This window comes from Hyla sarda, unplaced genomic scaffold (genome assembly GCF_029499605.1).
Source record: "Hyla sarda isolate aHylSar1 unplaced genomic scaffold, aHylSar1.hap1 scaffold_636, whole genome shotgun sequence".
NCBI classification, from domain to species: Eukaryota; Metazoa; Chordata; class Amphibia; order Anura; family Hylidae; genus Hyla; species Hyla sarda.
In genome coordinates this window covers 1-12,394 of record NW_026610651.1, presented here as the reverse complement: position 1 = coordinate 12,394, position 12,394 = coordinate 1, and the positions used below count along the sequence as shown (strand labels likewise).

The following is a 12,394-nucleotide window of genomic DNA, read 5'->3' as shown; positions in this document are numbered from 1 at the left end:
CCTTGCTGCTGCTGCAGCCAAAAAACAAAAGGTGGTGCTGCTGCTGCTTCTGCTGCTTCTGCTTCTGCTTGTGTCTGGCCCCTGTTGGAGCGTCCAGGCACAGGACTTCTGCTGCTGCTGACTAAATGGCCTCCTTAATTGGATCATTTGAGTAGCCAGCACACCTGTGCAGGTAGGGCATGACATGATAGGCAGCTGCCTTGATAGCGGGTGGGTGCTGAATGTTCCTAATTGACAAAATAAGATTAATGCTTATGAAGAAATATAAAATCTCATCCCTTCCCCAATATCGCGCCACACCCCTACCCCTTAATTCCCTGGTTGAACGTGATGGACATATGTCTTTTTTCGACCGTACTAACTATGTAACTATGTAACATAACATGGGGGGGGGGGGGGGGGTCTCCTGGCTGTTCACACAGGTGTGTCATTGCTGTACATTGACCATGCATTGCTTCTGTGGTATTGCAAAGGCAAAGACAAATGCTTCCAGCCATCCATTGCACTAATGGATTGGTCATCAGCTGGCTGTCTATGTCCCGCATCAATATAGACCAAAGTACAGAGGGTTAGGCTATGCTATTGTGCACCTACCTGATGCATCAGAAGGTGCGAGGCCCTTGCTAAATTCTGTGCACAGACTTTGAGATCTATGCTTTAGACTGTATCTAAACCTGCTCCAACATGGACTGACATTCTGGCCTACTTTCAGCCGATGCGACTTGTCTGTCGCTGAACAGTCGCTTTTTATGTATTCAGCACCTATGTATAATGTTGTAAAAATGCTCTAGAAGCTAAAGTCGCAGAAATGTCACACATATTTGGCCTGCAACTTTCTGTGCGACAAATTCAGACAGGAAAAATCAGTATAAATCCTTAGAAAATTATCCCCCAGTGTCTCCATCTGCTGGCGGTATTGAATAAGCATTGCTGCACTGATGGGGTATGCATTAGACGAAAAAAAAGAAGAAAAAGAAGAATAATACGCCCAGAAAAGAGGCGAAAAGGAGAAAAACGTAAAAAAACGTGAAAAAAAAGTAAGAGGAAGAGAAGGGAAAAAAAGGTGGAAATGGGTTTAAAAGTGATTTCGGCGGAGAAATATATATATATATATATATATATATATATATATATATATATATATATGCGCACACACACACATAGATATAAACGTATTCTCCGTTGAGATATTGCAGCCGCTGCTGTGTCCAGGCCCAGGAGCCTTAGCACTGTGCTGTGATGTCACTCAATACCACTGACATCACTAGGTGTAAACAACATCTCTCCTTTGCTGTGTATGTGACTATGGAGCTGTTTGGTGATGTCGTCTATTACGGCCTTCATAGAAGCAACAGGAGATTGTTGCATCCATCTTGAACCCTCAGAACTACAGTGCTATGATGTCACTCACTTCCACAGGCCTTGCAGAGTGTAAACAACAACAACCCAGCTTTGTTGTGTATGTAACCAAAGGGATTTGTGATGTCACCTAGAACCTTCACAGCAGCGACAGCTTTATGAGGAGCATCAGCACTGCTCTGCCTGAGCAGAACCATCACCGCCATAGGTTGTCAAATAACCCGGATTTAACCCACACAGGTAAGTCCAATGGGGTGCAGGCATGTCCTCTATGCTTACAGCTTCCCGTGGGTGTTGGTTTGATACCGTTTGGGGACAGCCAAGGAGGCATCTGCAGGCAACAAAGGTAGGTGTGTGCTTGTGTGTGTGTTTCCTATGCAGATCCTAAGCCCAGTGTCACATGCAAGTAGGAGGAGTAAGAAGGGTTCCTGGCAAATCCGGGTTATGGATTGCATTTAAAAAGGCCCCGTGGGAGTGCAATGGGCCCCTGTCTTGCTGCTTAGCAATAATGGTATGGGTTTAGGTTCTGCTGTGTGTACTGGTGGTTGACTGCCCCCCAGCCCAGAGTGTGCATGGAAAATTGTCTGGCAGCCTCCCTGACAGCAAGCAGTGATAGTGCCCATGAAGGGGACCTTGTTGGGCCCGCCCCTTTCACGGTTATCGCTTCTCGGCCTTTTGGCTAAGATCAAGTGTAGTATCTGTTCTTATCAGTTTAATATCTGATACATCCCCTATCTGGGGACCATATATTAAATGGATTTTTGAGAACGGGGGCCGATTTCGAAGCTTGCTTCCGTCGCCCTATGCATTGACCCGATATGGCAGTATCTTCGGGTACAGTGCACCACCCCCTTACAGGGTTAAAAAGAAAGATTCCTACTTTCATTGCTACCTGCTTGCTGGCTAGCCAGCTAGCCAGCCCTGTGGGCCTTGCTGCTGCTGCAGCCAAAAAACAAAAGGTGGTGCTGCTGCTGCTTCTGCTGCTTCTGCTTCTGCTTGTGTCTGGCCCCTGTTGGAGCGTCCAGGCACAGGACTTCTGCTGCTGCTGACTAAATGGCCTCCTTAATTGGATCATTTGAGTAGCCAGCACACCTGTGCAGGTAGGGCATGACATGATAGGCAGCTGCCTTGATAGCGGGTGGGTGCTGAATGTTCCTAATTGACAAAATAAGATTAATGCTTATGAAGAAATATAAAATCTCATCCCTTCCCCAATATCGCGCCACACCCCTACCCCTTAATTCCCTGGTTGAACGTGATGGACATATGTCTTTTTTCGACCGTACTAACTATGTAACTATGTAACATAACATGGGGGGGGGGGGGGGGGTCTCCTGGCTGTTCACACAGGTGTGTCATTGCTGTACATTGACCATGCATTGCTTCTGTGGTATTGCAAAGGCAAAGACAAATGCTTCCAGCCATCCATTGCACTAATGGATTGGTCATCAGCTGGCTGTCTATGTCCCGCATCAATATAGACCAAAGTACAGAGGGTTAGGCTATGCTATTGTGCACCTACCTGATGCATCAGAAGGTGCGAGGCCCTTGCTAAATTCTGTGCACAGACTTTGAGATCTATGCTTTAGACTGTATCTAAACCTGCTCCAACATGGACTGACATTCTGGCCTACTTTCAGCCGATGCGACTTGTCTGTCGCTGAACAGTCGCTTTTTATGTATTCAGCACCTATGTATAATGTTGTAAAAATGCTCTAGAAGCTAAAGTCGCAGAAATGTCACACATATTTGGCCTGCAACTTTCTGTGCGACAAATTCAGACAGGAAAAATCAGTATAAATCCTTAGAAAATTATCCCCCAGTGTCTCCATCTGCTGGCGGTATTGAATAAGCATTGCTGCACTGATGGGGTATGCATTAGACGAAAAAAAAGAAGAAAAAGAAGAATAATACGCCCAGAAAAGAGGCGAAAAGGAGAAAAACGTAAAAAAACGTGAAAAAAAAGTAAGAGGAAGAGAAGGGAAAAAAAGGTGGAAATGGGTTTAAAAGTGATTTCGGCGGAGAAATATATATATATATATATATATATATATATATATATATATATATATATATATGCGCACACACACACATAGATATAAACGTATTCTCCGTTGAGATATTGCAGCCGCTGCTGTGTCCAGGCCCAGGAGCCTTAGCACTGTGCTGTGATGTCACTCAATACCACTGACATCACTAGGTGTAAACAACATCTCTCCTTTGCTGTGTATGTGACTATGGAGCTGTTTGGTGATGTCGTCTATTACGGCCTTCATAGAAGCAACAGGAGATTGTTGCATCCATCTTGAACCCTCAGAACTACAGTGCTATGATGTCACTCACTTCCACAGGCCTTGCAGAGTGTAAACAACAACAACCCAGCTTTGTTGTGTATGTAACCAAAGGGATTTGTGATGTCACCTAGAACCTTCACAGCAGCGACAGCTTTATGAGGAGCATCAGCACTGCTCTGCCTGAGCAGAACCATCACCGCCATAGGTTGTCAAATAACCCGGATTTAACCCACACAGGTAAGTCCAATGGGGTGCAGGCATGTCCTCTATGCTTACAGCTTCCCGTGGGTGTTGGTTTGATACCGTTTGGGGACAGCCAAGGAGGCATCTGCAGGCAACAAAGGTAGGTGTGTGCTTGTGTGTGTGTTTCCTATGCAGATCCTAAGCCCAGTGTCACATGCAAGTAGGAGGAGTAAGAAGGGTTCCTGGCAAATCCGGGTTATGGATTGCATTTAAAAAGGCCCCGTGGGAGTGCAATGGGCCCCTGTCTTGCTGCTTAGCAATAATGGTATGGGTTTAGGTTCTGCTGTGTGTACTGGTGGTTGACTGCCCCCCAGCCCAGAGTGTGCATGGAAAATTGTCTGGCAGCCTCCCTGACAGCAAGCAGTGATAGTGCCCATGAAGGGGACCTTGTTGGGCCCGCCCCTTTCACGGTTATCGCTTCTCGGCCTTTTGGCTAAGATCAAGTGTAGTATCTGTTCTTATCAGTTTAATATCTGATACGTCCCCTATCTGGGGACCATATATTAAATGGATTTTTGAGAACGGGGGCCGATTTCGAAGCTTGCTTCCGTCGCCCTATGCATTGACCCGATATGGCAGTATCTTCGGGTACAGTGCACCACCCCCTTACAGGGTTAAAAAGAAAGATTCCTACTTTCATTGCTACCTGCTTGCTGGCTAGCCAGCTAGCCAGCCCTGTGGGCCTTGCTGCTGCTGCAGCCAAAAAACAAAAGGTGGTGCTGCTGCTGCTTCTGCTGCTTCTGCTTCTGCTTGTGTCTGGCCCCTGTTGGAGCGTCCAGGCACAGGACTTCTGCTGCTGCTGACTAAATGGCCTCCTTAATTGGATCATTTGAGTAGCCAGCACACCTGTGCAGGTAGGGCATGACATGATAGGCAGCTGCCTTGATAGCGGGTGGGTGCTGAATGTTCCTAATTGACAAAATAAGATTAATGCTTATGAAGAAATATAAAATCTCATCCCTTCCCCAATATCGCGCCACACCCCTACCCCTTAATTCCCTGGTTGAACGTGATGGACATATGTCTTTTTTCGACCGTACTAACTATGTAACTATGTAACATAACATGGGGGGGGGGGGGGGGGTCTCCTGGCTGTTCACACAGGTGTGTCATTGCTGTACATTGACCATGCATTGCTTCTGTGGTATTGCAAAGGCAAAGACAAATGCTTCCAGCCATCCATTGCACTAATGGATTGGTCATCAGCTGGCTGTCTATGTCCCGCATCAATATAGACCAAAGTACAGAGGGTTAGGCTATGCTATTGTGCACCTACCTGATGCATCAGAAGGTGCGAGGCCCTTGCTAAATTCTGTGCACAGACTTTGAGATCTATGCTTTAGACTGTATCTAAACCTGCTCCAACATGGACTGACATTCTGGCCTACTTTCAGCCGATGCGACTTGTCTGTCGCTGAACAGTCGCTTTTTATGTATTCAGCACCTATGTATAATGTTGTAAAAATGCTCTAGAAGCTAAAGTCGCAGAAATGTCACACATATTTGGCCTGCAACTTTCTGTGCGACAAATTCAGACAGGAAAAATCAGTATAAATCCTTAGAAAATTATCCCCCAGTGTCTCCATCTGCTGGCGGTATTGAATAAGCATTGCTGCACTGATGGGGTATGCATTAGACGAAAAAAAAGAAGAAAAAGAAGAATAATACGCCCAGAAAAGAGGCGAAAAGGAGAAAAACGTAAAAAAACGTGAAAAAAAAGTAAGAGGAAGAGAAGGGAAAAAAAGGTGGAAATGGGTTTAAAAGTGATTTCGGCGGAGAAATATATATATATATATATATATATATATATATATATATATATGCGCACACACACACATAGATATAAACGTATTCTCCGTTGAGATATTGCAGCCGCTGCTGTGTCCAGGCCCAGGAGCCTTAGCACTGTGCTGTGATGTCACTCAATACCACTGACATCACTAGGTGTAAACAACATCTCTCCTTTGCTGTGTATGTGACTATGGAGCTGTTTGGTGATGTCGTCTATTACGGCCTTCATAGAAGCAACAGGAGATTGTTGCATCCATCTTGAACCCTCAGAACTACAGTGCTATGATGTCACTCACTTCCACAGGCCTTGCAGAGTGTAAACAACAACAACCCAGCTTTGTTGTGTATGTAACCAAAGGGATTTGTGATGTCACCTAGAACCTTCACAGCAGCGACAGCTTTATGAGGAGCATCAGCACTGCTCTGCCTGAGCAGAACCATCACCGCCATAGGTTGTCAAATAACCCGGATTTAACCCACACAGGTAAGTCCAATGGGGTGCAGGCATGTCCTCTATGCTTACAGCTTCCCGTGGGTGTTGGTTTGATACCGTTTGGGGACAGCCAAGGAGGCATCTGCAGGCAACAAAGGTAGGTGTGTGCTTGTGTGTGTGTTTCCTATGCAGATCCTAAGCCCAGTGTCACATGCAAGTAGGAGGAGTAAGAAGGGTTCCTGGCAAATCCGGGTTATGGATTGCATTTAAAAAGGCCCCGTGGGAGTGCAATGGGCCCCTGTCTTGCTGCTTAGCAATAATGGTATGGGTTTAGGTTCTGCTGTGTGTACTGGTGGTTGACTGCCCCCCAGCCCAGAGTGTGCATGGAAAATTGTCTGGCAGCCTCCCTGACAGCAAGCAGTGATAGTGCCCATGAAGGGGACCTTGTTGGGCCCGCCCCTTTCACGGTTATCGCTTCTCGGCCTTTTGGCTAAGATCAAGTGTAGTATCTGTTCTTATCAGTTTAATATCTGATACGTCCCCTATCTGGGGACCATATATTAAATGGATTTTTGAGAACGGGGGCCGATTTCGAAGCTTGCTTCCGTCGCCCTATGCATTGACCCGATATGGCAGTATCTTCGGGTACAGTGCACCACCCCCTTACAGGGTTAAAAAGAAAGATTCCTACTTTCATTGCTACCTGCTTGCTGGCTAGCCAGCTAGCCAGCCCTGTGGGCCTTGCTGCTGCTGCAGCCAAAAAACAAAAGGTGGTGCTGCTGCTGCTTCTGCTGCTTCTGCTGCTTCTGCTTCTGCTTGTGTCTGGCCCCTGTTGGAGCGTCCAGGCACAGGACTTCTGCTGCTGCTGACTAAATGGCCTCCTTAATTGGATCATTTGAGTAGCCAGCACACCTGTGCAGGTAGGGCATGACATGATAGGCAGCTGCCTTGATAGCGGGTGGGTGCTGAATGTTCCTAATTGACAAAATAAGATTAATGCTTATGAAGAAATATAAAATCTCATCCCTTCCCCAATATCGCGCCACACCCCTACCCCTTAATTCCCTGGTTGAACGTGATGGACATATGTCTTTTTTCGACCGTACTAACTATGTAACTATGTAACATAACATGGGGGGGTCTCCTGGCTGTTCACACAGGTGTGTCATTGCTGTACATTGACCATGCATTGCTTCTGTGGTATTGCAAAGGCAAAGACAAATGCTTCCAGCCATCCATTGCACTAATGGATTGGTCATCAGCTGGCTGTCTATGTCCCGCATCAATATAGACCAAAGTACAGAGGGTTAGGCTATGCTATTGTGCACCTACCTGATGCATCAGAAGGTGCGAGGCCCTTGCTAAATTCTGTGCACAGACTTTGAGATCTATGCTTTAGACTGTATCTAAACCTGCTCCAACATGGACTGACATTCTGGCCTACTTTCAGCCGATGCGACTTGTCTGTCGCTGAACAGTCGCTTTTTATGTATTCAGCACCTATGTATAATGTTGTAAAAATGCTCTAGAAGCTAAAGTCGCAGAAATGTCACACATATTTGGCCTGCAACTTTCTGTGCGACAAATTCAGACAGGAAAAATCAGTATAAATCCTTAGAAAATTATCCCCCAGTGTCTCCATCTGCTGGCGGTATTGAATAAGCATTGCTGCACTGATGGGGTATGCATTAGACGAAAAAAAAGAAGAAAAAGAAGAATAATACGCCCAGAAAAGAGGCGAAAAGGAGAAAAACGTAAAAAAACGTGAAAAAAAAGTAAGAGGAAGAGAAGGGAAAAAAAGGTGGAAATGGGTTTAAAAGTGATTTCGGCGGAGAATATATATATATATATATATATATATATATATATATATATATATATATATGCGCACACACACACATAGATATAAACGTATTCTCCGTTGAGATATTGCAGCCGCTGCTGTGTCCAGGCCCAGGAGCCTTAGCACTGTGCTGTGATGTCACTCAATACCACTGACATCACTAGGTGTAAACAACATCTCTCCTTTGCTGTGTATGTGACTATGGAGCTGTTTGGTGATGTTGTCTATTACGGCCTTCATAGAAGCAACAGGAGATTGTTGCATCCATCTTGAACCCTCAGAACTACAGTGCTATGATGTCACTCACTTCCACAGGCCTTGCAGAGTGTAAACAACAACAACCCAGCTTTGTTGTGTATGTAACCAAAGGGATTTGTGATGTCACCTAGAACCTTCACAGCAGCGACAGCTTTATGAGGAGCATCAGCACTGCTCTGCCTGAGCAGAACCATCACCGCCATAGGTTGTCAAATAACCCGGATTTAACCCACACAGGTAAGTCCAATGGGGTGCAGGCATGTCCTCTATGCTTACAGCTTCCCGTGGGTGTTGGTTTGATACCGTTTGGGGACAGCCAAGGAGGCATCTGCAGGCAACAAAGGTAGGTGTGTGCTTGTGTGTGTGTTTCCTATGCAGATCCTAAGCCCAGTGTCACATGCAAGTAGGAGGAGTAAGAAGGGTTCCTGGCAAATCCGGGTTATGGATTGCATTTAAAAAGGCCCCGTGGGAGTGCAATGGGCCCCTGTCTTGCTGCTTAGCAATAATGGTATGGGTTTAGGTTCTGCTGTGTGTACTGGTGGTTGACTGCCCCCCAGCCCAGAGTGTGCATGGAAAATTGTCTGGCAGCCTCCCTGACAGCAAGCAGTGATAGTGCCCATGAAGGGGACCTTGTTGGGCCCGCCCCTTTCACGGTTATCGCTTCTCGGCCTTTTGGCTAAGATCAAGTGTAGTATCTGTTCTTATCAGTTTAATATCTGATACGTCCCCTATCTGGGGACCATATATTAAATGGATTTTTGAGAACGGGGGCCGATTTCGAAGCTTGCTTCCGTCGCCCTATGCATTGACCCGATATGGCAGTATCTTCGGGTACAGTGCACCACCCCCTTACAGGGTTAAAAAGAAAGATTCCTACTTTCATTGCTACCTGCTTGCTGGCTAGCCAGCTAGCCAGCCCTGTGGGCCTTGCTGCTGCTGCAGCCAAAAAACAAAAGGTGGTGCTGCTGCTGCTTCTGCTGCTTCTGCTTCTGCTTGTGTCTGGCCCCTGTTGGAGCGTCCAGGCACAGGACTTCTGCTGCTGCTGACTAAATGGCCTCCTTAATTGGATCATTTGAGTAGCCAGCACACCTGTGCAGGTAGGGCATGACATGATAGGCAGCTGCCTTGATAGCGGGTGGGTGCTGAATGTTCCTAATTGACAAAATAAGATTAATGCTTATGAAGAAATATAAAATCTCATCCCTTCCCCAATATCGCGCCACACCCCTACCCCTTAATTCCCTGGTTGAACGTGATGGACATATGTCTTTTTTCGACCGTACTAACTATGTAACTATGTAACATAACATGGGGGGGGGGGGGGGGGGGTCTCCTGGCTGTTCACACAGGTGTGTCATTGCTGTACATTGACCATGCATTGCTTCTGTGGTATTGCAAAGGCAAAGACAAATGCTTCCAGCCATCCATTGCACTAATGGATTGGTCATCAGCTGGCTGTCTATGTCCCGCATCAATATAGACCAAAGTACAGAGGGTTAGGCTATGCTATTGTGCACCTACCTGATGCATCAGAAGGTGCGAGGCCCTTGCTAAATTCTGTGCACAGACTTTGAGATCTATGCTTTAGACTGTATCTAAACCTGCTCCAACATGGACTGACATTCTGGCCTACTTTCAGCCGATGCGACTTGTCTGTCGCTGAACAGTCGCTTTTTATGTATTCAGCACCTATGTATAATGTTGTAAAAATGCTCTAGAAGCTAAAGTCGCAGAAATGTCACACATATTTGGCCTGCAACTTTCTGTGCGACAAATTCAGACAGGAAAAATCAGTATAAATCCTTAGAAAATTATCCCCCAGTGTCTCCATCTGCTGGCGGTATTGAATAAGCATTGCTGCACTGATGGGGTATGCATTAGACGAAAAAAAAGAAGACAAAGAAGAATAATACGCCCAGAAAAGAGGCGAAAAGGAGAAAAACGTAAAAAAACGTGAAAAAAAAGTAAGAGGAAGAGAAGGGAAAAAAAGGTGGAAATGGGTTTAAAAGTGATTTCGGCGGAGAATATATATATATATATATATATATATATATATATATATATATATATATATATGCGCACACACACACATAGATATAAACGTATTCTCCGTTGAGATATTGCAGCCGCTGCTGTGTCCAGGCCCAGGAGCCTTAGCACTGTGCTGTGATGTCACTCAATACCACTGACATCACTAGGTGTAAACAACATCTCTCCTTTGCTGTGTATGTGACTATGGAGCTGTTTGGTGATGTCGTCTATTACGGCCTTCATAGAAGCAACAGGAGATTGTTGCATCCATCTTGAACCCTCAGAACTACAGTGCTATGATGTCACTCACTTCCACAGGCCTTGCAGAGTGTAAACAACAACAACCCAGCTTTGTTGTGTATGTAACCAAAGGGATTTGTGATGTCACCTAGAACCTTCACAGCAGCGACAGCTTTATGAGGAGCATCAGCACTGCTCTGCCTGAGCAGAACCATCACCGCCATAGGTTGTCAAATAACCCGGATTTAACCCACACAGGTAAGTCCAATGGGGTGCAGGCATGTCCTCTATGCTTACAGCTTCCCGTGGGTGTTGGTTTGATACCGTTTGGGGACAGCCAAGGAGGCATCTGCAGGCAACAAAGGTAGGTGTGTGCTTGTGTGTGTGTTTCCTATGCAGATCCTAAGCCCAGTGTCACATGCAAGTAGGAGGAGTAAGAAGGGTTCCTGGCAAATCCGGGTTATGGATTGCATTTAAAAAGGCCCCGTGGGAGTGCAATGGGCCCCTGTCTTGCTGCTTAGCAATAATGGTATGGGTTTAGGTTCTGCTGTGTGTACTGGTGGTTGACTGCCCCCCAGCCCAGAGTGTGCATGGAAAATTGTCTGGCAGCCTCCCTGACAGCAAGCAGTGATAGTGCCCATGAAGGGGACCTTGTTGGGCCCGCCCCTTTCACGGTTATCGCTTCTCGGCCTTTTGGCTAAGATCAAGTGTAGTATCTGTTCTTATCAGTTTAATATCTGATACGTCCCCTATCTGGGGACCATATATTAAATGGATTTTTGAGAACGGGGGCCGATTTCGAAGCTTGCTTCCGTCGCCCTATGCATTGACCCGATATGGCAGTATCTTCGGGTACAGTGCACCACCCCCTTACAGGGTTAAAAAGAAAGATTCCTACTTTCATTGCTACCTGCTTGCTGGCTAGCCAGCTAGCCAGCCCTGTGGGCCTTGCTGCTGCTGCAGCCAAAAAACAAAAGGTGGTGCTGCTGCTGCTTCTGCTGCTTCTGCTTCTGCTTGTGTCTGGCCCCTGTTGGAGCGTCCAGGCACAGGACTTCTGCTGCTGCTGACTAAATGGCCTCCTTAATTGGATCATTTGAGTAGCCAGCACACCTGTGCAGGTAGGGCATGACATGATAGGCAGCTGCCTTGATAGCGGGTGGGTGCTGAATGTTCCTAATTGACAAAATAAGATTAATGCTTATGAAGAAATATAAAATCTCATCCCTTCCCCAATATCGCGCCACACCCCTACCCCTTAATTCCCTGGTTGAACGTGATGGACATATGTCTTTTTTCGACCGTACTAACTATGTAACTATGTAACATAACATGGGGGGGTCTCCTGGCTGTTCACACAGGTGTGTCATTGCTGTACATTGACCATGCATTGCTTCTGTGGTATTGCAAAGGCAAAGACAAATGCTTCCAGCCATCCATTGCACTAATGGATTGGTCATCAGCTGGCTGTCTATGTCCCGCATCAATATAGACCAAAGTACAGAGGGTTAGGCTATGCTATTGTGCACCTACCTGATGCATCAGAAGGTGCGAGGCCCTTGCTAAATTCTGTGCACAGACTTTGAGATCTATGCTTTAGACTGTATCTAAACCTGCTCCAACATGGACTGACATTCTGGCCTACTTTCAGCCGATGCGACTTGTCTGTCGCTGAACAGTCGCTTTTTATGTATTCAGCACCTATGTATAATGTTGTAAAAATGCTCTAGAAGCTAAAGTCGCAGAAATGTCACACATATTTGGCCTGCAACTTTCTGTGCGACAAATTCAGACAGGAAAAATCAGTATAAATCCTTAGAAAATTATCCCCCAGTGTCTCCATCTGCTGGCGGTATTGAATAAGCATTGCTGCACTGATGGGGTATGCATTAGACGAAAAAAAAG

The 12,394-nt window shown here is 46.1% G+C and overlaps 5 non-coding genes across 5 annotated transcripts; all 5 read left to right on the top strand.

Annotated features, from left to right (window-relative positions):
* The first annotated feature begins 2,018 nt into the window (after positions 1–2,018).
* On the top strand, positions 2,019–2,209 carry LOC130342085 (U2 spliceosomal RNA). Its single transcript, XR_008881807.1, has one exon. It is a non-coding gene; the product is annotated as a U2 spliceosomal RNA (small nuclear RNA).
* A 2,100-nt stretch (positions 2,210–4,309) lies between these two features.
* Positions 4,310–4,500, top strand: LOC130342141 (U2 spliceosomal RNA). Its single transcript, XR_008881853.1, has one exon. It is a non-coding gene; the product is annotated as a U2 spliceosomal RNA (small nuclear RNA).
* A 2,090-nt stretch (positions 4,501–6,590) lies between these two features.
* LOC130342129 (U2 spliceosomal RNA) lies at positions 6,591–6,781 on the top strand. The gene has a single exon (XR_008881842.1). It is a non-coding gene; the product is annotated as a U2 spliceosomal RNA (small nuclear RNA).
* Positions 6,782–8,877: 2,096 nt separating this feature from the next.
* On the top strand, positions 8,878–9,068 carry LOC130342117 (U2 spliceosomal RNA). The gene has a single exon (XR_008881831.1). It is a non-coding gene; the product is annotated as a U2 spliceosomal RNA (small nuclear RNA).
* Positions 9,069–11,169: 2,101 nt separating this feature from the next.
* LOC130342105 (U2 spliceosomal RNA) lies at positions 11,170–11,360 on the top strand. The gene has a single exon (XR_008881820.1). It is a non-coding gene; the product is annotated as a U2 spliceosomal RNA (small nuclear RNA).
* The last annotated feature ends 1,034 nt before the right edge of the window (positions 11,361–12,394 follow it).